At 43.4% G+C, this 25,340-nt stretch overlaps 1 long non-coding RNA gene across 1 annotated transcript; it reads left to right on the top strand.

The window, feature by feature from the left end:
* Nucleotides 1-377: 377 nt before the first annotated feature.
* On the top strand, nucleotides 378-25,340 carry LOC129051427 (uncharacterized). The gene is made up of 3 exons (XR_008515690.1): nucleotides 378-545; nucleotides 19,493-19,623; nucleotides 25,089-25,340. It is a non-coding gene; the product is annotated as an uncharacterized LOC129051427 (long non-coding RNA).

Here is a 25,340-nt window from a genome sequence, read left to right as displayed (position 1 = left end):
AATCTGATCATGCCTCTTTAAGGTTCTAAGTTGACAGAAGCACATGAATAAGCAATTGTTTAGAAGAGTATATGCCTCCAAATCAGAGCAATACAAATAAGAGCAGGGAAAGCTATTTCACTTCACTGCTCATTTCCCAAGTATCCAAGTAAAACACTTCCTTAAAGTATCACATGCATTAGAACACAAAGGAGAAAAACAGGCAGAGGTAAGCAAAGTTTAAATCTGTAAATCTGTTCTTTAAGACTCCAATTAATAAAAACTCAGGGATTCTACTTGGAATATTCTACCCATAACATCATAATGTCAATAATCCAAAAGAGTCAAGAGCCCCAGAATCAGGGTCTAGAATGCCAGATGAAGAATAGAGAGGAATCCCCATGAATCCTGGGGTTTTGTATAATGGCAAACACTAAGAAGTAAGATAAAAAGAGTGAAATCCTATTGACACCGTTGAGTCTGGACACCATCCTAAAAATGTCCCATTTCACTAATTGGAAGGGCATCCAAGTAAGGAGAAACTTGATGCCATATGACAACATCAGGTACTCAGCTCATTTCTCTCTCTTTTCCTTTACGTCACCAAGGACAAACTCAGGATGTTGACAGGACAGACTTTTATAGGCAACGGTTTGGCCAATCTGTCAGCAATATATTAACATAGGCAAAGAAAATATTTTTTCAAAATGGATGTTTTTGCTTTAGGGTGGAGGGATATGATATTTTTCTTTCTATCTTAATTTCCTTCCATGTTTATGTTTAAAATGACTTAATAAGTAAAAGTAATGGTTATGTTAGAGAAAATTCATTCACCACCCTTAATATGACTCAGTGACTCAAAGACAAAGGTCCAGAGAAAAGGGTCAATCTTGTGAGAGAGGTCATGCAGAATTTACAAAACAAAATTTATACAGAACACTCGGAAGCATAAAAAAGATGAAGTTCATTATTATTTATAATTACTCTCTTACTCTGAAGCTACCTTTCCTCCTGCTGGCAGAGAAAAATTCAAATTAATTAAATTAATTTTAATTAAGGGCAACTGACTTTGTTCCTGTTTAAAACATTTCACTTTGGGATTAACTTAGCTTCATTTGGGTAAATTACCCAGGAAATTCAAAACTGCTTCCCTCCTCTCACAAGGGGTCACTTTGCCCATACCTTCTTCCCAGGGTGATATCTGGGGGCAGAGAAAAGCTGGTATATAGTCCTTGGAGTCCTGAGTCTTCAGCTACACACTGGTTTTGTCCCTGAATGTCCTTGGCTGGTGTTTACTTAGGTGTGGCCGATTTCACTGTCCTTTACGGGCATCCGCTGGAATCTGCTGCTGATGTCCAAGGTCTCTGGGTCCCTCAAATCACCAGCCCTCTATGGTTTGTGGCCTCTTGCTTCTTAGCCCTAAAGTCTATACCAAGACAACATTGTTCTCAGCACCTTGGTGTCCTCTCCCTGGGGCAGACAGGAGCTCTGGGCCATAAGGAACCCTCTACCCTGGAAGAGGGATGGTGGAAGTTTCACCATGTCCCTACCACAGTAGTCACAGGGGGACACGGGGGACAAGTCAAGATGTGTTGACTATCCCTCAAGCTATCTGGGCTTTCTGTGAGGGTTTACAATGCCTCATCACACCCTGCCCCAATTTTGCTTAAGTAAGGTGGGGTTGGGGAGGAAACAGTCATTTCTCAGTGACCAAGCTGTGGTACACATCCTGGTTGTGCCTTCTCAAAATCTCCCTTCCTTCTCCAGGGCAGTGGTTTCTATTTCCTCTTCCTGTCTGGTGGAAATTTCCCACAAGTCCTTTCTCCTGCCTGTTCTCCACTTGTGGCTTTGATCCTCTGTGACCTAGCCTGGCTTTCTATATGTTAATGGAAACCTCCAAGAATTTTAAAAACTTTTTTCTCTCTCCATGAAGCCTGATTTCTAGGACCATTACCTTGCTGTGGATTCAAAATATCATCTTGAGCTTAGAACCTTAAAATTAACTCCTTTTCTTTGATTTTTACTTTATTCTTTCTTCTTCTTCTTTTTTTTTTTTTTTTTTTTTTTTTGAGACAGAATTTCACTCTGTCACCCAGGCTAGAGTGCAGTGGTGCAATCTTGGCTCACTACAACTTCCACCTCCCAGGTTCAAGGGATTCTCCTGCCTCAGCTTCCCGAGTAGCTGGGATTACAGGCACCTGTCACCATGTACTGCTAATTTAGTATTTTTAGTAGAGATGGTGCTTCACCATGTTGGCCAGGCTGGTCTTGAACTCCTGACTTCAAGTGATCCACCTACCTCGGCCTCTCAAAGTGCTGGGATTACAGGCATGAGCCACCATGCCCAGCCACAATTCTAATTTTTTTTTTCAAGGCAACGGAAGCTACATCATTTGATGATTTACTCCAAGTAGGACAAGTAGAAATTGTTTTGATAAAAAAGATTGTCTACAAAAGGTTCAAAGACATATGAGAGCACTGCAAGAAACGTGACATAGCCCCAGGGCTAGTGAGAGTGTCATCATTACCACCCCAGGTCCAAGACCTCGTGATCTGATGGAAGGGTTACCAAACTCAGAAGGAGAGAATATTTGAAGGGAAGTAGTAACCTTCAGTGAGGGTCTCAGCAGGCTCAATGCAACGCCTTAGGGAAGAAGCTAGACGGGGAATAAATAGTGACACCATTATCCCCTACTGATGTAATCCAAACAAGTCAGCTCCCAGGTGGAAAAGGGTGAAGGGTGGATGTGACAGCAGAAGATTCTCTGTCAAATGCTTTTCCCTAAGAGGAGAATATAGAGACCAACTACAAGGATGTATGAAAAAAGAAAAACTCACTGTATTTTTCAAAAATATTATGTCCCTATAACAAATGTGTGTGTTATCCACAGTTTAATTTCTGTCAGTGTCTACTTAGGTATGTATTTCAATTAGATACCCATTAATTTGCAAAGCTGCCTAATAATGATCATAATAATAGCTAACCCTGAGTTCTTTCTCTCCACCAAGCACTGTGAAAAAACTTTTTAATTGAGGTTTTTTAATCCTCAAAAGACACTTTTGGGATAAGTGTTATGATTATCATCTTCATTTTACAGATGGGATAACTGAGACTAAAAGAGTGAAAGTGTTTGTCCAATCACATGAGCTGGTCAGTAGTCAATATAAGAGCTAACACTAGGTTATCTCTAAGATAGAGCACTAGGAAGGAACAGTGGAGAGAATTGGAAAGAGCCTGCCCTTCTAAGTTACAGCTGATGGTCATGATCTGGAATGCAGGGGGCCTTGTGTTGCCAGATCTGGTTTTTCAAAAGAAGCTTGTCATCTACATTGCATAGGAAAGGTCTCCATTTTTTTAACTTAATTGGTCAATTTGAATTTTTAACACAATTTGAAAAATAAGTGAGTTAAACACGCCAGGAGCTTCCCTTTTGCAACATTTGCTAGCCTGTAACAGAGAAGCCCTACCCCATCATTCCGGCGCCCTCTCACCATGGTTTTAGTGCTTGTCAACAGCCCTTACAGGGCTACAAACCAAGGAGGTATATTTCCTGTCAAACTGACACCATTATGTTTGTATATTCAATATAATAGCATGACAGACTATTTGTGGTAACCAGCATGAAATAAGTATCATCTAAGAACTTTACATATGTCATATTATTTACTCTTCACAACAACCCAGCCATTTACATATGTATAATTATCCATACTTTACCGATGAAAACACCAGGTTCAAAGATATTAAGTCACAAGGCTAAAGTTGCAAAATAGAAAACAGCAGAACTAAGGACTGAACTCAGGGCTCTCTGACTCCAAAACTTAAGCCTTTTCTATACCAACAGTAGAGGAGTCTCCCCTGCACCATTCTGAGATTCTACACACACAAAGCAGAAACCCGCAGGGACAATCTCCTCTTCCAGGTCTGGTACCAATGCTAACATCAAAGTAACGTATTTTGCTTTGCAGACTGTTCACTAACCAACCAAATATTATGCTTTCTAAAAGCACCATGGACCCCTTTTGAACACCAAACAGAAAGAGATAAGCAAAGAGTGGGACAGCTTGTACTTGGAAATGGGCAGGCAGGTAGAAAAACAAGCCCAATCTGCTGAAAATTAATAGGAAGGCAGAGACTCCACGGAAGAAATGTTAAGAAGGGCCTGGGGTCATTTTTTTTTCATGCCTGATTTACAGAGAAAATATCATTTTAAAGAGTAGCTTTAAAAAAAATGGGCTGCACTCCATAAAACTCAAAGGACAATATTAAATAAGTACATTGTATCATTTCCCAAGCGTACCTTCCAACCCCGGAGTACTTCCACCTCTCCCTGAATCATAAAGCTCATCTTCCTTGCTGGACGTTTTGGCCATCCCCTCTCAGCACAAGCAGCCCTCACACTCCCTGCACCCACATCTCAGTCAGCACATTTGTTTCCAATACAGAAATAAAGTCTAATCAGACAGGAAGCTACAAAGGAGAAAACCCATGTTTACACTTTCCCATATGCTATGTCATTTGCTAGATTTATTGCTAACCCTGAATCACCTCTGATTTTCCGGACTTCAGTTGTCTCAAGTTCCATCTCATTTTTTTCCAAATGTTTCCGTCATTACGTTGAGAGTTACAGCAATGAGTTACAAGGTTTGCCCTTTCAAGAGATATATTGCCAAAAGACTTCTTCATTTCTACGTACAGCTTACTAACAGGTCTTCCCAATTAATAGGTTCGAGATGAATTTGCATTCCCCACCTTCCCACAAAACAGTCGTTCCTTCCCTAGGACTCTTCTCACAGTCACTAGTTCTGTCAGCCACCTCATTGCAGGTCAACATGCTAGCAGCTCCCTTGAGTCTTCCTATTGTTTATCTCCTCTATCCAATGCAACCACAAGTCTTGTCAGTTCTACCTCCAAAACCTCTCTCAAGCTCATCCTCCTCTCCCAGTCTCCAATGATGCTATCCCAGTGCAAGCTGCTGTGGTCCTCTCTCACCTAGACTGAGCCAACCGCCTCCCGCCTGGCTTCCCTGCTTCCCCCTTCCCCCTTCCAATCTGTTCTTCATAGATAAGCCAGCCTAATTCTCCTAAAATGTAAATCCAAACATGGCATTTTCCCTTGGCTTTCCATTGCTTTTTAAATAAAATCTAAAATCATGAACATTTCCCATAAAACCTGCCTGGGCAGGCTCAGGTTTCTCTCCAGCCTTATCACCTGGCATCCCTCCATGCCATTTTCCCCCTCTCTGTCCACTCCGACTGCATTGGCTGGTTTTCTGTCCCTCAGATACTGCAAGCCCTTGTAGCTCAGCATTCCCATCTATCATATCAGGAAGCTATGCGGTGCATTTTTAGTCAACCTCAAGCCCACAGTGATGACCAGAGGCTTTGACAGGCTTTGACTATCTCAAAGCCTTTGCAGATGCTCTTTCTTTTGCCTGGAATCTTCATCCTTCCGTTTCTATTTGAGAGGCTTGTTCTTAGCCTTCATGCCTCAGCTCTAAATTCTTTTCTAACCACCCAATCTAAAGATTGTCCTTGACAATCTTGTCCTTGATTGTCTCTGTCTCCCATGTTTATTTCCTTTAGGGCAACTTTTGCAAACTATAATTACTTTACTTATATATTTACTTGCTGAGTATCTTGTTCCCACTGTATCCCCAAAATGTAGCACAGATTCAGGGGCATGACAGGAAACAGAAAATAAGTGCCAAATGAATAGAGCCCACCAACGTCATGCTTTAGCTCCAATAAAGCACAACTCAGAGTCAAAATGAAGGAAGAAATATCGCTGGCTTGTGTAAGGAAGCAAGCAGCCAGATAAACTTATAAAAACATACTTTCTGCTAAGATCACAGAAGATCTTTTTCTAACTGATTATGCTGAGCTGGGGAGCATGACGCAAAGATAATAAACACGTTTAATTTGAAACAGATGGAAATCTGGTCAGTTCCCCCACGGGTTCTTTGACATGGGGGCCTTTAAAAAGCATTCTCTTCTCTTCAACATTTTATGAGTATGATTTTTAAGTGCCAGAATTTGTTCCCATGGAGGGCATCTCAGCTCACCAGCAGTCCCTGGATGACTCTATTCATCTTGACAAGGCATGGCTTAATTGAGTCCTGTGGGCTCACATCATTTGCATATCTTCTTGATATGATAGATGGGAATGCTGAGCTACAAGTTTATAAACAAGAATCCCAAAGCGAAAGAAGCACTTTCAGCTTCTTCAGTGGGACACTGGAGAAATGTATAATAACCTATTTATTGAGCATAGATTTCCTTAATGTTCCGAAATATGCCTTAGGGTTGTCAGTTCAAATGTCACAACTTGCTAAAAAAGTTGGCAGAATCTAGCGAACAGACACAGAGCAGATGTTTTCCCAGCTTAACAATTTTGTTTTCCTAAAAAAAACTGCCCAGCTAGTCACAACTGCGCAACACATAAACCGCTTAAGCTGAGTCTTTTGAGAGGAGTAAAAGAACCATCAGAAATGAATAGAAGCTTCAAAAACCACAACTTTAGGCACCAAGTTGAAATTCAAATGAAAAATGATGCATCTTTTTTTAAACTGGATGGCATGAGAAAATTTCAGGTTTCCACCCAATATCGAAGAGGATAATTCCCATGTCTGATGTGAGTATAAGGCTCCAGTTGGGACTCTATTATTAACCATTCTCTTCTAATTATCACCTCCAGGATCCTTGTTTTCAGATTAAATTTCTTTGGCTCTCAGGGAAAAAAATATATTAAACCTACCGAATATGTTGCCATTTAGTGCTTCTGTAGGTGGGCTACCCACAAAATGCCAAAGCAACGTCATGGCCTGTTGTCTGAGCCCTTACTGTATAGCAGGACACTCTTGAACAATCCCAAACACAACCTTCTTGGGTGAAGAAGCACATCCTTGACTTTCTGCTCCTGACTGACTCTGGTCATCACTGTGGACTTGAGGTTGATTAAAAGTGCACCACTATCGGCCGGGTGCTGTGGCTTAAGCCTGTAATCCTGACACTTTGGGAGGCTGAGGCAGGCGGATGACTTGAAGTCAGGAGTTCGAGACCAGCCTGGCCAACATGGTGAAACCCTGTCTCTACTAAATATACAAAAATTAGCCAGGTGTGGTGGCACATGCCTGTAATCCCAGCTACTCGGGAGGCTGAGGCACGCAAATGGCTTGAACCTGGGAGGCGGAATTTACAGTGGGCTGAGAACGGGTCAGTGCCCTCCAGCCTGGGCGACAGAGCAAGACTCTGCTTCAAAAAAAAAAAAAGCACTACTATTAACTCTCTCTTCTTCATAGTTAATATTTAGAGTCTACAGTCTACTATCTATGTTTCCTCTCTACCTTCATCCAATACTTTGTAATCCATCCATCTATCCCTCCAACCATCCATCCAACAAATACAGATTGAGCATCTACCTTTTCCCAGATATAGTACTACATGGTAGGGGTACATTGGTGAACAAGGTTTGCAGAATTCTGACCTCATGGAACATATAATCTAACAGTGGAGACAGGCATGAAAACTGACCATTACATATAGCACAAAATATACTAAATATTACTAAAAATATATAAATGAATAATTAACATAATGTGAACTTAAAAACAGAAAACACAGTCTAACATGCAGTATGTTGACCCTACTTACTCTAAAATGAAATACTTTATAGTCACCACTGGAAGCATTAGTGTGGAAAACCTGTTCTCCAATCGTCTTACTATTTAGAAGAGTATTCCCACTTAATGAGACTATTAATGTAGTCTCATTAAGTGTATTCCCACTTAATGAGACTATTAAGTGGGAATTACTATTTCTTGCAAGAATAAGCTGACAGTATTTTTTTTTTTTTTTTGAGTCAGGGTCACTCAATCTGGAGTACAGTGTCACCCAGGCTATAGTACAGTGACGCCACCATAGCTCACTGCAGCCTCAACCTCCTGGGCTCAAGTGGTCCTCCTGCCGCAGCTTCTGGAGTAGCTGGGACCACAGGCATGCGCCACCACACCCGGCTAATGTTTCAGCTTTTTTGTAGAGACCAGGTCTCATTATATTGCCCAGGCTGGTCTCAAACTCTTGCCTCAACCTCCCAAAGTGCCGGGACTGCAGGTGTGAGCTGCTGCACCCAGCTCATTTCTTTTCTTTCTAGATTAAGTCATTTTTCATGAAGTTGGGGGTTCCAGTTCAACATCTTCCTCTTGTGACCACATGATGGGTCACCCACTGAGGTTTGTTGAGTCACTCAGGACATCACACCTGAGGGTGGATGTTTTTCTGTCCAGATTTCTCCGTGAGAGGAAGGAGGGGAACAAGAGGCAAGAGGGCCAGCCTGAAGACGGGCACTCGCCTCCCGGTCAGGTGTTGCAGAAGGGGAGGGTGCCTGGAGCACGGAGGACAAGACAAAGGAGGCAGGAGAAGATAAGGCTGCTGAACAAGGCCCTTCTCTCAGCAAAGCAGAACTGCGTAAAGATGCAAAGGGTAAGGGCAGCCCAGGGCTGCAGACCCAGCCCCGGTGCATTTCAGTTTATGAAATGGGGCCTTGGAGCTAGGGCCTTTTGGGACAAGGCCAGAGCTAATGTCCTAGGACAAGACAAAAAAAAAAGCCAGGCATGGTGGCTCATGCCTGTAATCCCAGCACTTTGGGAGGCCAAGGCAGGCAGATCACCTGAGGTCAGGAGTTCGAGACCAGCCTAACCAACATGGAGAAACCCCATCTCTACGAAAAATACACAGTTAGCCGTGTATGGTGGCAGGTACCTGCAATCCCAGCTACTCGGGAGGCTGAGGCAGGAGAATCGCTTGAACCCAGGAGGTGGAGGTTGCGGTGAGTTAAGATTGTGCCATTGCACTCCAGCCTGGGCAACAAGAGCAAAACTCCGTCTCAAAAAAAAAAAAAAAAAAGTTGTAAACAGCAAGTCTGCAGAGCTACTACTATCCACGACTGGAATCTGGCTCAAAAACTCTGATTCTCATATTTAGGTATTATCTGGTGTTGGGCCAAAGAGGACAACTTCCAATAAAACCAAAGCCCGTGCATGCCACTAGCTCAGTAGCTGCATATGGCATCCTGGGTCCTGGAGACTCAGCCCCATCTTCTCAATGAGAGAATGTGATCATTTGAAGGAAACGTAGAGGGCACCACCTCTAGGAGCTAGGTTGATTCTGGCCAAGGGCCCCCCACTCTTTGTCCCATTTATTGCCTTTGTGTCTCTGGAGTTGGGCTCCTCCAGGTTGGGTTCAGTCTCCAAGCTTAGCAAACCACATATCTGAGCCCCAGGCACATCCCATTAAGGCAGAGAGCAGTCACTAGCCATGAGGCATCTCTTCAAGTATGAGGAATGAATCAGCTGGGGATTTGGTGTCTTTAGAGCAGCAGGCCATAGTCATGAGCTGATGCAAAGAAAGGCAGCTGAGCTGTCTGGAAGCATGTTACCACCTCTCCTCTTTTCTCCTCTTGTAAATTCTTTTCTCTTTTTTCCGCCTCTCTTTGTCCCTCCTCCCCTGCCTAACCTATTACCTAAGGAATCACCTATCCTTGCCATGGCTCTCAGAGCTCTGACTTACTAACCTTGGGTTCAACACACAGAGGAGCCTGTGCTCTCTATGCCAAGCGAGCTTGGGAAGGCACAGAGGCAAGTCATCTTTGCGTTTCCATTTCTTTCTCCAGCTAAAGAAATCAAGCCTTTTGCAAATAGCTCTACATGATGTTTCTGCTAAGTGTGCCTTATTGATGGAGGAGGGAAAGAAAGAAGGTGTTTTATCTTTAAGCCTCATTTACTAAGTAAAATATGCAACCCTTTGTGATTATTAACATGGAGCTATTACTCCAAGTACTGAAGAGAATGACAAACTGCAGCTGGCAAAGGGGGGTACATAAATTCTCCAAATTTCCTCTAGAGCTCCAGTCACATACAGTCAGAGAGGGTTTTTAGTTATGCAGATGCTGTGTGCTTTTTGGAAATCACAGTTTCGATTCCCTGAAGTCTCAGCTTTAGTCACATTCAGGCCAATGAAAGCTGTCAAGATGTGAATTTGTTAAGAGAGAGTTTCGAAATGGGTCTTTTGCGAAGCTCAATCTTACCATCCAGAACTGAAACTAGCTATTAAGGAGAATTGCAGTGTAGGGAAAGAGAAGAAAGGAGATGTAGCAAAAGTGACAGGAGAGAGAGGGAAGACCCTTGATCTCAGGATAAAGACCTTGGCTATGAAGCAAAGCAAGGGCAAAATCTTCACTGCAGAGTTCAGAGTGAGAAGCAAACTTCAAAGGCACGTGAGAGAAACAACTGGCCTATACCAGGCTGAGACACTTTCCAACGGTCTGCGTATGAGCCGTGGCCTCCCCAAACATCCCTACACAGCTATGTTGGCTCTCTTATTCTCTTTCAGCCTCCCCAATTTATATTTCTCTCAAGTTCTGTCTAGAGATCAAAGTTCCTTTTGTTTTTTCTATTGTTGTTGTTGTTGTTTTTAACCTCCATTTCAGGTATCAACCAAATACAGAGCCAGCTAAGACATAGAAACTTTAGAGAGAGCTTAGGACACAAAAGTGCATTCATTCTGTCATTCAGCAAATGTTTGCTGAGCACCCACTATGTGTTAGGCACTGTTCCGGGTGCTGAAAACTCGTTGGTGACTACAACCAAGAAAGATGATCCAATACACTAACACAGAGAACTCATTAATGGGCTCCAATCCATCATTCTCCAACTCATCTCCAGCCTTACAGAGCAATGTTGGGAGGGTGAATTTGATCAGCACTCCCACCCACATATGGTCCAGTCTGGGCCAAATAAATCATTTCATGAGAAAGTGAGTTCTTGCTCCCTAAGAAAGTACTGCTTTGGAAACATTTACCCCAGGGTCCTGCAGTTCAGAATCCACAGACTGCACCCATGCGAGCTTGTCTGTTTCTTATTTTCCTCCCACTTGAAAGCAATTAGGCTTTTCTTCCATTTGGGGGTTTCTACCCACTTCTGACCCTAAATGCTTAGGAAATTACAAAGCAAGTTTTCCAACAGATGCTTTTACCAGCGTCAGACAGTCTTACACAGCTGCTAATTTGCTCTTGCTACATCTTGCAAGCCTGATGCACCATGGAGGAATAGAGGTTTGAGCTGAATGGCCCTGCTCCTTCCTTATGAGATGCCCAGCTGCAAAAGTAAGGTTGGCTCTCATTGCCTGATGAGGTGCTCCCAACCTATGGAGGTTCTGCCAGGCAAGAGTTCCTAAAAGAGAAAAGTCACAGATATAAGATGTAAAGATTGGCAATGGAGTGGGGTAGTGTGTGTGTGTCTGTGTGTGTGTGTGTGTGAGAGAGAGACAGAGAGAGAAAGAGAAAGATTCACAAATGTTTAAAAAGAAATTGGCTTTCTTGGAGGTGTGTGGTTTCTACAGCAATTTTTGGAATGTAAGTGCAGAGAATAGCGGGGGTGACTGAATCTGAAGAATCCACAGCCACACCCCAGTGAGAAAGCCATGTGTTCCATGAAATCTGAACCACAGCCCTTGCATATAATCTGCCTCTGCTTGGGGGTATCTGGGGAAATTTGGAAGATTGCAGATCAAAGGGAGAGCTTGCTTCAATTTGTCCAGAGTCAGGAAAACACATCTTTCCAACCAATACTGGGTAACTGCACATCCTCCCCAAACGTGCTCGCCAAGCCCAGATGGTTTAGTAAAACACGACTTGGTTTTTTTGCATGTTTTTTTTTCTCTGAAAGAAACAGCTGTTTGAAAAAGAAAGGAGACTAGAGAGAAGCAAAAGCTCAGAGAGAATGAAGAATCCGCTATATATGTGTTCCGTGGCTTTGTACAACTCACTCCGGATCTTGGTGCATCAGTTTCCCCCATGCAAAATGGAATTCATTATACTCAGAGTATCAAAGAATCACAAAGTTAGGAGAGATTTCAAAGGTTGTAGTCAGTCAGACCAGGCTGTAAGAGCCTGACACATGGCAGGCACCAATAATTGTTAATTCATCAATTAACAATTAACTAAAAGAAATCAATTAGTTCATTGAGTGAAGAAGCCAACAGGTGAATGGCTGCTGGGATCCCTGTACCACATCCCAGCAAGTGGTAGTTCCATATGTGCTTAAATACCACCAGCAGTGGGACCAGCCACTGAGATGGGTCACTGTGTCTTTGACATATGCAGATCCAAATCCCAACCCAAATCCAAATATTGCAACCTGGAAGTTTTCACCATTGGTTCCAATTCCACCCACTGGGACTGAGCCAGAGGAGTTTGATCCTTGCTCTATGTGGAAGCCCTTCAGATTTGAAAATAACTGTCTTGTCCTTCCCTGGGTCCACTTTTCTTCAGGCCATTATTCCTACCTCCTGTAGTCATGGCCCTAAATAACAAACGGGGTTTTGGTTTTCTGCCCCATCCTCATCACTTTCCTCTGACTAAGCCCCAATTGGTTGGTCCAGGTGCCTACTGGAGTCAAGCCCTTGAGCTAAATTCAGGGGTTCGGCTGTGACTGGATTGAGGAGAGAAAAGTGTGCTCATCCCCTTCTTGTTCCATAATATCTGGTGTCTATTGATGCAGATGATGTCTGATATGGTTCGGCTGTGTCCCCACCCAAATCTCACCTTGAATTATAGCTCCCATAATTCCCACATGTCATGGGGGGACCCAGTGGGAGGTAATTGAATCATGGGGCCAGGTCTTTCCTGTGCTGTTTTCATGACAGTGAATAAGTCTCACAAGATCTGATAGTTTTATAAAGGGGAGTTACCCTGCACAAGCTGTCTTGACTGCCACCATGTAAGACATGGCTTTGCTCTTCCTTCATCTTCCGCCATGATTGTGAGGCCTCCCCAGCCATGTGGAACTGTGAGTCCATTAAAATGGCCTTGCTGGGCAGTATACATTGGTTACTGCCCACTTGTCTTACCCCAAATCCCTACATATTTTCTAGATCTCAAGTGAACTCTCTCTCAGGCAAGGGTTATTCAAAGACAGAGAGCAACTCTTTCTTGGGTCTTCCCTGCCTCAGACAAAATTAGACACATTAGGCCTGATGGGCAATTCGTTACTCTGATTAAATTATATTTTGGCCACACATTCCCATACCATACCAGGATACTTACTTCCCACAAGTCAGTACTGAAGAAGAGAGATGTCCCTGTCCCTTCTCCTTTCACACTGATTAAATCTCTAGAAAGGGATCCTTAATAATAAAGTTGTTGAATGACTTCTTGCATATGTTAACATCTGATGGCTCACTGAGTATTTTCAAATATTTGGGAAGTGTACCTTATAAGGCAGGTTTTTACATCAGCTAGAATTGCATTTGGCCTGAAGGGATAAAAAGCAAAAAAAAAGATCACCAATAGAAAGAGAAGTATATTTCCCCCATGTGTTAAGATGTCCAAAGGAAGGCAGGGAAGGGCTGGTGGGTGGCTCCATGATGCCATCAGAGACCCAAACCATTCATAGCTTTCTGATCCTCCTTATCCTTAGGCTCACAGGATGGCTACTCACCTCTGGACATCACATCTGCATTCCAGGTAGGAAGAGGACAGGCAGGTAAAGGGAAAATGAAAAGGAACATTCTAGCTGAGTACAGGAAAATGATAACTTTCCAAGACACCCCTTCTTTACCAGTAGACTTTCACTTCTCACTAGCCAGAGATAGGTCTTACAGCTATCCCAGCATCAAGACAATGAAATGGTTTTAGTTAGAGCACACTAACTTCATCCCACAGTTAGGCTCCTCCTACTGAAGAAGAGAGGAGAATGGATACTGAGTAGGAGGTCCGCCCAAACATTATTATGCCTGTTTTATAGAAGAGGAAATGAAGGCTAAGACAAGTCAAGTGACTTGCCCAAGGTTACACAGCTGCCAGAGGGTAGAGTAGGGTTCACCCACCTTCGAGTCAAAGTCCAGCACCATTCAGGTTATAAATACCTACGGAATGCTCTGGTGCGGGACACCCATGGCCTTTGCACAAGATGATAGAGGGGTGGTGACCACCTCTCTGAGAAACCATTTAGAAGCCAAATGGTTTCTCAAGAAGCCAAATCGTTTCAAATGGTGTTCACAAGAACACACACCTCTGTTCACAAAAGCTGGCTTTGGCCACCCAGCACAGCCAATATCCTGCAAAGAGAGCCCATGTGGCCCCAGTCTGAGAATAACCAAATCTTAAAAGTTCTCTCTCTTAATCTCCTTAAGAAAATGGAAAAGCTGGGCCGGGCGCGGTGGCTCACGCCTCTAATCCTAGCACTTTGGGAGGCCAAGGTGGGCAGATCACGAGGTCAGGAGATCGAGACCGTCCTGGCTGACACAGTGAAACCCCATCTCTACTAAAAATACAAAAAAAATTAGCCAGTCATGGTGGCAGGCACCTGTAGTCCCAGCTACTCGGGAGGCTGAGGCAGGAGAATGGTATGAACCCGGGAAGTGGAGCCTGTAGTGGGCTGAGATCGTGCCACTGCACTCCAGCTTGGGCGACAGAGCAAGACTCCATCTCAAAAAAAAAAAAAAGAAAATGGAAAAGCTGGATTAAAATGTACATTACTAATGAAAGTAAAGCTTAGCTTTTCTTTAAGAAAGGACCACTGTATAATAATGATGTTTAAATTCTGGATGTGATCAGAAATGTAGGCCAACACCCTCGCCTCTCAGCTGGAGCAAAGCAGATATGGTTGTCACCACAAGACAACAGCCCCATCTCTTTCTTTCTTAAGGTTTATTTGATGTTCAGCAAATTGGCCTTTGAGGTCCCAGTTGTGATTAAAACAGCCTTCTTCAGTCCTTCTCTTGTTCATGACTGACATATGTACCAACTTGGGGGCACAGCTTGGAGTGTGGATCTGGAAAAGACACCATTTCCACGCCTCTGGCCCTGACCCTCCACATGTGTGGCATATGCTGGCAGCTCCTGCCTCTAATTCCACATCATTGCACAAAGCAAGCAAGACTTTGAATCCACCTTGGTTTTGTCCCAGTTTATAGCTTTCAGAAAGCCAGTGCGCTAGTGCAAATGAGCCTCATTTTATAAATAAATGGTGGTGATGGTGACATGGTTAAACAGCTTGGGGTCAGAAATGTCAGGGTTTGACTCCCAACTCCACCAGCTCATAGTGTGGATCATTGGCCAAGCCCTTTAACCTCTCTGTATCATGACTTTTCCACTGGTGTATTAGTGTTCTATTGCTGCATAACAAATTACCACATATTTAGTGGCTTAAAACAACACCTGTTTATTATGTCATGGTTTCTGTGGGTTGGGAATCTGGGTGACTTAGCTAAGTCTTCTTACTCAGAGTCTTATCTGGGGCTCTGGGATGTTAGCAGAATCTATTTCCTTACAGCATTAGTACTCACGGTGACTTGCTTATCAGCAGGCCTCCAATCTCTAACACTCCTTTTAAAGGGCTCACCTGATAAGGCCAGGCCTACCCAAGATAACCTCCCTTTTGATTACTTTAGAGTCAACTGATGAGGAAACTTAGTCATATCTGCAAAAGTTCTTCACCTTTGCCATAATATAATCACAGGAGTGATATCCCATCATATTCATGGGTCTGGCCCACATTCAAGGAGAGGGGATTATATAGGGCAGGCACAATAGGGGGCAGAATATTAGCATTGTCTTAGAATTCTGCCTTCTGCACCTTCCTAAAGGAAGATACTAATAGGACCTACCTCATATGGTTGTTTTGAAGATGACATGAGGTGTTCAGTGTAACAGTAGGTACCCAGCAAGCAGCAGCTACTGTAACTATTTTAGCGTTTTTGACTATCTACCACATGGCAGGCCTCATGCTAGGAGCTGGGGATTCAGAAAATTATAACACAAACCTTGCTTTAAAAGAAATCATGATATTTCTCTAGCACTAATAGTTTCCACCCAATTCAAAAGTTGGCAAAAAGCAATAAAACTTTAATCCAACTAAATGACTTTTTTATATGAAGATTCAGGGTTTGCTTGACTTGTTGGAACCACTGCCAAAAATAAAAAGTGCTGACTCTAATCAAATACTGTAATCCACAGGATTATTATTTCCACTCTCCAAAGCCCCCTGGTTTGACTGCTAATTTGCAATCGGAGGAGCAGCTACTTGACGCTAGTGCTCCAGCATGGGTAAATGCCAACTCAGGGGTGTCTCAGCCTAGGCTGCCCACATCTGAATTACCTGGAGAGCTTATCCAGAATCCTACTTGCCAAAACTCAGATGCAATTTGTGTAGAGTGCACCTGTGTGTTGGGATTCTTTTAAACCCCTCAGGAGGCTCCAGCATACCACCAGGTTGAAAATTGCTGCTCTAGCCAAAGCTTGATAGTTTCCCAGTGGTCTGAAAACTAAATTCCCTTTTTAACAAAACTGTTAAAGACATGATAAGCCAAAGAGACATGAGCAGCGATAACACATTTTTCCATTTATTTTCAGCAAAGGGGTTGAAATTCAACACACTGCACACCTTTTCAAGCCACTATCGCAGGTCTGGATGTTGAATGTAATTCTGCTACTTTTTGCAGATAACAGCTTGTCTCTGGGTAGAGAAAGGCTGGAATCGTATTGAGAAAAAATTAAATTTCCCACATATCCAGAAAAGCTGATGGTGCTGAGCATGTATTCTGCTTGCTCATCTGATGTTCACTCTGTCACCTACAAGTATTAAGCACCTACTGTATGTCATGTTTCATGCTGGATGCCAAGGCTTCAAAGATCAGTAGAACCTGAATTTTACCTTAAAGAGACTAGAGTCTAATGTCAACATGCAAACTTGCCTTTTCTGTACCAGAGGAGAAATGCTTCTGGCATCAAGGGCATGGAACTAATTTTGGGGTTATAAACAATCTTTAAAATTTGTCTCAATTTGGCTGGGCGCAGTGGCTCACGCCTGTAATCCCAGTACTTTGGGAGGCTGAGGTGGGCGGATCACGAGGTCAGAAGATCGAGACGTCCTGGCTAACACGGTGAAACCCCATCTCTACTAAAAATACAAAAAATTAGCCCGGCGTGGTGGCAGGCACCTGTGGTCCCAGCTACTCGGGAGGCTGAGGCAGAATGGTGTGAACCTGGGAGGCGGAACTTGCAGTGAGCCAAGACGGTGCCACTGAACTCCAGCCCAGGGATCAGAGCGGGACTCTGCCTCAAAAAAAAAAAAAAAAAAAAAAAATTTGTTTCAATTTTCTTTGAATATGTCTCTCTCTTTCCAGGGTCTCATCACTTCCAGAGAGCAACCTCTTTCCAACTTCCCCTCCTTCTCCGCCCACTCCCCCCAGCAAAAAAACAAAATTGTTATTAAGGATGGGAGCTGAAAAATTGCCAAAACTTCCTAGTTATCTCACAAGGAAACAGGGCAACACAGAGCCCCAGCCTCTACTTCTCCCACCCTCCGAACCCCCAGTTCCTTCTCCCCTACAAAGGAACAGTCTCTACAATCCAGAACAAGTCCTGAGCTAGGTGGGGGCTCATGGCTTCTACATGTCCAACATTCCCTGCTGCCAGCAGGACCAATTGCAAATGCAGCAGAAAGCAGACGCTTATTGATTTGGGCTTTGGCAAAAACCAAGGAAGCTGGATTCCTCTTTTGAGATAATGCTGAGCCAGTAGCAGCTGTCAGAAACAGGGAGCCATGTGGACTCTGGTGTCATAAAAGTAAGACTGGATTTGATGTGCCAATTGCCTGGGATCCAAAGGGGAACTTCTCTCCACTCCTCAGAATGTCATATGTTTCTACAAAGACCTGAGAGGCAACCCAAGACACAGTTCAGCTGGAAGGAAACCAGAATTCCTGTTCAGACAAAATGCTCTTCTAAACCCTCACCCCCTTCATTTGTATAGTAAACCTTTATGGAGAGCCTACTAGATACAAGATACTGCACTAAACTACGCCAGTCCATCACCTCCCCACCCCAACCAATGAACATTTTTTTAAATATCAGAATCCCACCATGGTCTCAGAATTCAGCACCTTGGCAGACTCCAGAAAGAATCATCCTGAGTTATTTTTTAAATGCCTACTCTGGTATCTTGAGAAAACTGCTACATTAAGCTTACTTTATTCTCTGTTTTTAAATACTGTTATAGTGGTGCTTCACTCTGGGCTGCTGGAAACATTCAGGAACCACATCAGCAAACACCACCCCCGTTCTCCATAACATCAGCTCCCACCATCTAGGGAAAAGGAAATGATCCACACCTAAGGTCATAGCTGGCCCAATAGAGGAAAATGTCAAATAAAACCCAGAAATGGAAAGTCGCCATTATTTACCCTTTTGGTGCATATGTGTAGGGGAATAAACAACTCTCTCCATTACATTACATTACATTACATTACATTACATTACATTACATTACATTACATTACATTACTCATCCACAACATTAGGAAGTGAGATTGCATTACACCCCTGAAAGCTGGCCAGTGTGAAAATGAGTGCTTAAGTGACATGATGATGTAATTGTTTACTCTAGGAGTTATGTTTTCCTCTAACAGAGAGGGGTCATGTATCCCTAAGTTGGTTTAAATGTGATCATGAAGTCTAGAATATGAACTGGAAGACTTCAAGGTCCCTGGAAGCCACAGATTTCAAATTGGAGTTAGGCAGGCAAGTCCAGGCTTGGTTCTTTTCAGACTTATGGACCAGTTATGTAGCCTGAAAACGGATTTTGAAATTGCTGGGAAAACTTCAAAATACTCATTTCTATCTTGGAAACTAGCTCCAATCTCCTTACAACAGGAGGTGCATCGAGGCATCCCCTAAGGCAGGAGTCAGCAAACTACAGCCCACAAGCCAAATTTGTTCTACCACTTTGTATGGCTTGTGAGTGAAGAATGGTTTTCCGTTTTTAGATGGTTGACAAATAAATCAAATGAACAGTTTTTTTTGACACATGGAAATTATATGGAAGTCAAATGTTAGTGTTCATATGTAAAGTTTTATTGAAACACAGCCATGCCTACTCATTCACATATTGTTACTTTTGTGTTCCAACAGCTGTGTTGTATAATTGCAACAGAGACCACATGGCCCACAAAGCCTACAATATTTGATACCTGGTCCTTTAAGAGAAAGTTAATTGACTCTTGCACTAAAGTAAAAAATAATAATAATCAGCCTGTACACATGCAGAAAAATGAGGCCACATAATTTATTCTTTAATTATCTAATTAAACAATCCTATTGTAGCTCCTAATTATCTTCTCCACTCAGTAAAACCCCCACAATGAGAATCAACTCATGTGGCATTAGCAGAGCAACTTACCAATAATGCTCCTGGCAAAGAGACTTTTCCACCATGTTCATCACATTCTCAGAACTTCTAGAAAAGCATATCAGAATATCAGGTAGATTCTGTTTATCTCCTAACCAGAGTTTTCATTCTTGGCTATGGGTTGAGGGTCTGCTTCCTTCTCAGCTGCACAAGCCTCTTTCTTGTTATGCTGTAAGGTCAGGCACCCCTAATCTAGCTATGGAAGAAGTGAGTGACATATACGGAATCCTACAGTGTGGCATTTCTCTCCATGCTTCCTGGCAACAGATTGGACACTGCCACTTTCCCTGGGACCTGTTTATCCACCATTAATCTCTTCAAGTCTGACCACCAACAAACCTGTGGGATGAAGCTGGGAATTGTCTTCTCCAATAGCAAAGAGCTTCCTAATGTGTGACGTAAGTCTTTCAAGGATCCCTTTTTATCTCTTATCCTTTGCAGACTGAGAAGTGACAATGTACCCCATTCAGGGATGGACTGAGTAAACAAGGTGTTGTGATAGACCGAGACCAAAAGAGCAGGAGTAAGGGGTTTCTGTTCACCACCATCCCCACTCTCACCACCCCCACCCACCCCTGTCACCTCTCTGCCTCCGTGTAAGGGCAGCTCGGGGAGAGAAACAAAGCCCTTAAAGTCAGTCATAATGCACAATAAACCTCTCCAGCAATCCTCAAAAAGAAAAAAAAAATAAGAAATTCTTAAAATTGAATGGTCTTCTGATATTCCTAATTATTTTTTCCAACCCCCTGGGCACCCCTGTTCCTCTTCCATACCCTAAATTTCTGCTCCATGTTGACTACATATGATGTTATGAGTCTCATCGCCTGATACCTTATCCTGTAGTTACTATGTTCATTTTGCTTTGTGTGAAAGAGGCATTTTGGAAAAGTTTGGTATTATCCTAACTTTCTTCCTATTATGTTAAAATCCAGAAATGTCCTCCTTCAAAACTTAGTCGTTTAATGTGACAAACTCCTGGTGAGCACTTCCCACATGACATGTAATTCATGTAGAAAGATAAAACGCAGACATCATTCTCAGGGACCTTGGAGTCTGAGTGGGACATTATTAAGTATCTCTACTTGATCACTTACACAAGCAATAAATCAACTCGGGGACACAGACCCTTGAAGTAAATGGTGTGGAAGCCCGGAGGAGGAGGAGCTAATTCTGATTTGAGGGCCAGAAAGGCCTGTGGTAGAGTTGACACTTCATTGGAAGCCCAAATTAGGGTCCTGAAAGATGAATAGGAGTGAGGCAGGAGGAGGCAGGAGAGCAATGGGTGGAGGGCAGTAGGTGATACAGCCAGAAGAGACGCATGCAAGCTTCAGCTCCTATAGTAAAAATGTAATGATAATGGTGATGATGGTGATGGTGGTGATGATGGTGATGGTGATGGTGATGATGAGGGTGATGATAATTATGATGGTGATGGTAGTGATGATGACGATGGTGATGGTGATGATAGTTGTGATGATGACAATGGAGATGGTGATGATGGTGGTGATGACGATGGTGACTCTCCTGAAGAAAGGCAAGATGACAAATCAGGGGAAAGAGAAGAGCCAGAGAAGTCCAAGGATTGAGGCCTCTCTCATGTTTCACCGCAGGCACAGCTCTGCACTAGGTCAGCTCTGAACCAATCAGAATGACCAGTTGGGCTGGCCCCTTTGAGGTCCACTGGCATCAAACTGCTGCTCTTCAAGGTGAACTCTGGAAACTACCTTTTTTGGAACCCAGTCTCCAACTTGATGCTGCCTAAATTAATTTAAACTTGATGCAAGGGAAAGTGACAGCCCTTGGCTTGCTTACACTTTGCTGGGTCTAAGTTTCCTCATTTGAGAAGGAGGATATTTGATCTCTAAAGTCCCTACCGGCCTCTGATTTTTATCAGCTCCTCTGTCTCCTGCCTGCCTCCAGAGCTTCTATCTCAGTGCCTGTCTGGCATCTTTATGGTCAATGCTGGAAGAAATAAAACAACACACAACTTTGTTTCCTGCTGTGTGGGAGGCAGGAAATGGCCTAACTCTCTAATTGCCAAGAGGTTCTTGTGGTGTGTCCAGCTGCCCACTCCTTAGCACGCCCCCACCCTCCCAGGTGTCTCAGCCAGAAAGGAGGGCACGCTCGGCCATCAGAAGCTGGAATCCATTCACCACCACCACCAGTTGCCAACCACACCCCTGGCCCTGTGGAGTATAAAATAAATCAAGATGTGGGTAGAGGGAGCATTTGCTGAGCCTCCTCTGAACACAAGGGGGATGGGCAAGCATAGCTGAGGAGGGTTTTCTGGTCAAGAATCTAGGCTGGGCATCATTCTCCCAGTGACCACACGTGGACAGAACAAGAGCAGGTATGAGCTCCAAGGGAGAAACTGATGTACAAGGCAAATTCGGGACTCTGTTGCCAGTCCAAATGAGCTAGACCAGAAGAAAGAAACTAGGTGAGAGTGAGATAGTCAGGAACTAGGAAAACCAATGGAGATCTGGGGTCAAAGCAATTGGAAGCCAAAGTCTGGTGCTGCTGGAGCTGTGGCCCCCAGCACAGGAGCTGCTGTTGATAAACCAACCTGTAGACCTATCCTGGGCAGGAGGCTATTGTTAAGGAAGACTTCCTGGTTGGGAGAATTCACTGGGCACCCTATGTTGGTGTCTTTCCTTGTGGAAGGCAAATGGGGTTCCTTTGCTTCTTGGTTTCTAATAGAGGCAAGATGAGAATTGCAAGACAGGACCCCTCATCACACATCAGATCCTACCTCCTGCCTCTGGGAAGAATGACTCTCAACCCATGACATTCTCGTCATGCCTTTTTTTAATGTAAATCATGCAATCTCATGGCTATAAAAAGATCTTAATCAATAATGCCCTGTAGAGATGAGTCATGAGTCAAGGTCTCGTAGTGAGTGGCACAGTCAGAGCTAGAACTCAGTCCCAGGCTCCCAGCAGCAAATAAGGGGATGGCTCTTGTGTCTGCCTCCCCAAGGCTACAGAAAACTTTGTGTCTGCCTCCCCAAGCCTACAGAAAACTAAGAAAGATAAATGGAAGTCCACTAAGAAACGAGAGGCGTGAACAAGAGCTGCCTGCTTTAGAAAGTACACCTTGCCTTGGAGTGGGCACGTGGTACTTGGTAACCACATGCTATCTGGCTCCTCTGCAGGCACTGCAGGTCTGCCCCAGCAGGGCCCTTTCCAGCACTTCATGAACAAGAAGGTGGGGAAGAGACTAGCCGGCTGGAAGGAGCGCCACAGTCTCTAAGGAGACATTGACGTGCATAAGTACTATCAGTCTGGGCTGGTCTTCACCCCTTTCCAAGCCCTCACCACCACGGTGAGCCCTTCTTTTGTAACATGTTTTGAAGTCTTTTGGTGGGACCAGTGGCAACCCAAATTCTTTCTCTTTTGAGAAGTGAATTAGTTCTGGCCGCAATCATGCTGAGAAACATACGACCCTAAAACTGAGTGGCTTGCAATAACAAATATCAAGCTCCTCAGTCATAAGAAGGTGAGAAGCATTCTCTTCCGCTTCTGTTCACTGCAGGCTCACAGAGCAGAAGAAAGTCAAGAGCTGAGAACAATAATCTCATCTGCCACAAGAGACTAAATCTAGCCCACTGAAGGTCAGTGACCTGAGGTTTAGGGGAAAATCTGAGAGCAGACAGCTTCAGCTGTGGTGTTCAGAGACATGATCATTTCAATGAGAGGAGGAGATCTGGGGAAAAGGGAGGTTTTTGTGATGTAAAGGAAAATGGTTCCGGTTCCCATTCCTCTGTCTCACCTGCGATTTTCTGTACCCAAGTCAATTCACACGGGGCTATTCTGAAGTTCATTTCTTTAAGACTATTACTATTACGCATGGCTTCAACCCATAGAAAAAAGCTAGTCACTCTCTGTATAAGCCCAGAAGTCAATAGAGGTCAATGACTATTAGTAACCTACCTCTGTATAAAAGTCTGCGATTGCCTTTTTACAGTTAGAATATTTCTGATCAGTGAATCTCTGCTTAATTCCCTTTGATGCTACCATATATCAAATACCTAAAATAACCTAATAACTCCCCTACTTGGCTCCCAGGGATCCAAAACTCTGCATGATGCTGAAAGTGTTTTTCTGTAAGCAAAAATGATAAAAAACAAAACAAAACACAAAATAACCCGAAACCAGAATGAAAGGGGAAAAAAATCCAACCAAAACAAAATGAGAGGGAGAATTTAAGAATTTAGATGGGAAATTAACTTTTTTGGTAACTTTGTTGCATGGATGAATAAGGTAATATGTAAACTCTTAAGCCCCTAAACTTCTAAAATTAGAAGGCTGCACGTGACAAAGTAAAATACAGTTCTGTATGTGTTGGCTTTCAGATATCCCTAGGTGGCATATCAAGTTCTATAAAATAAATTAAACTTTTCTTCTTACTCAAAAAAAAAAAAAAAGACTATTACTATTATGTTTTTGCGATACTTTCTATATATATATATGTTCTTGTGATTCTAAAATTGGAGCATGCATGTGAATCACTTGGAAAGCCTCATTCAAATGCAGATTCCCAGGCTTGTAGTGATTCCACTTTGGATGGTCTTGAGTGGGGCCTTTAAATTCCCTTTTTTAACAAGTCTCTATTCACCACCTTTATGCATTATTACTCAGTCAGTGCTTGCTTCCCAACCTTGTGCACGTCATAGCACACACAGAAAATGGGACATTTTGGAAGGCACACTGGAGTGAAATTAGAAGGTTGCTAATGGGGCTAGACAACCAGTGCCCTTGAGTCTGAAGGGAGCCAGTTTGTTAGCCCACCTGTAACCCATCCACAGCTCAACGATGTGCACTGCAACCCTGTCAGGAGCTCCTGCTCATCAGCACTTCTCATCCTTTTCTGAACATCAAAATCACCTGGGTTATTAGACACACTAATGTCCAGGCCTCACCCCAGACCACAGCTTATATCTTAAGCTCTGGGGCTGAGTCCCAGCCATCACATCAGCATGTTTTAAAGTTCCACTGGTAGGGTGACCACTCATCCCAGTTTCCCAGGACTTACTTTCATACCTTTCCCAGGACTTTCCAACTTTCAGCACTAAAAGTCTTGGTTTTAAAACTGAAAGTCCCAGGTCCTTGGAAACTGGGCAAACCAGACGGTTGGTCACCCTATCCACAGGTGACTCCAATGTATAGCCAAGTGTGAGAACCACTGCTCTCTGAACTTTCTAGAAACTAGCCCCAATTCTTCATATCACAGGTAGTTGCTGCCCGTCTACCCACTCCCTGGCCAACATTCCTTGTGAATGTGCATTAGCGCAGCCCAGAGCTCTGCATTCTTGAGAACCCAAGAATGGAAGTCCCAACTCTTCCCTCAAGGAGCTTCTCATCTGCTAGGGAAACTGAGCCACATGCCAAAATAATGCTACAAACACAAATACAATTTAATATGAACGAGAGAAACAGTTCTATGAGTTGAGAGACCCAGAAGAAGAGGGTTATCCAAATTTGAGCTGCCATCTGCTAAATCTCACTCCAGAAGATCTTGCTAAAGAACAAATTATCCCGATAGAGACATTTTCTCCCAGTCACAGTGACACTTGGAAACAGCAGTTCTCCCATGTATTGTGAGTAGTAGTACCCACGTATAGAGTTCTTACTACATATTAGGTATAATGCTAAAGGCTTCACACGTACTTCATCCTCATGACCTCCACCATATTACCATAACACACATTTTAGAATGAGAAAACCAAGTCAGAGACATGTTAAGTAACTTGCCCCAAATTCTTGTCAGTCACTGGCAGAACCAGGATTTGAACCTGGTATTGTGGAACAGGTGCTTCCAATCCCCACGCTCTATTTTATTGCTATTATTCTGTGCCTCGTAGGACATGCAAAGATTGGTGCTTCCCTGAGACCTGCCCACTAGTCACCACATGCAGAGAATGGACACTTCATGCCTCACTGATGTGAATCTCCAGGATTTACCCTTGTCTTCCACAGAGCTGAGTTTGTGAAAGGATGACAGCAACCACAAGAAAGACAAACCAGTGAGCCACATTAAAACGCCTTTATTCCCTGCAACAGTTAAAGCAACAAAATCTAATGACATGAAATAAACCCTGCAAAACTGCATTCTG

Source organism: Pongo abelii, chromosome 19, assembly GCF_028885655.2.
Source record: "Pongo abelii isolate AG06213 chromosome 19, NHGRI_mPonAbe1-v2.0_pri, whole genome shotgun sequence".
Lineage (NCBI taxonomy): Eukaryota > Metazoa > Chordata > Mammalia > Primates > Hominidae > Pongo > Pongo abelii.
Note: the sequence above shows the minus strand (reverse complement) of the source record. Positions and strands in the feature narration are given on the sequence as shown.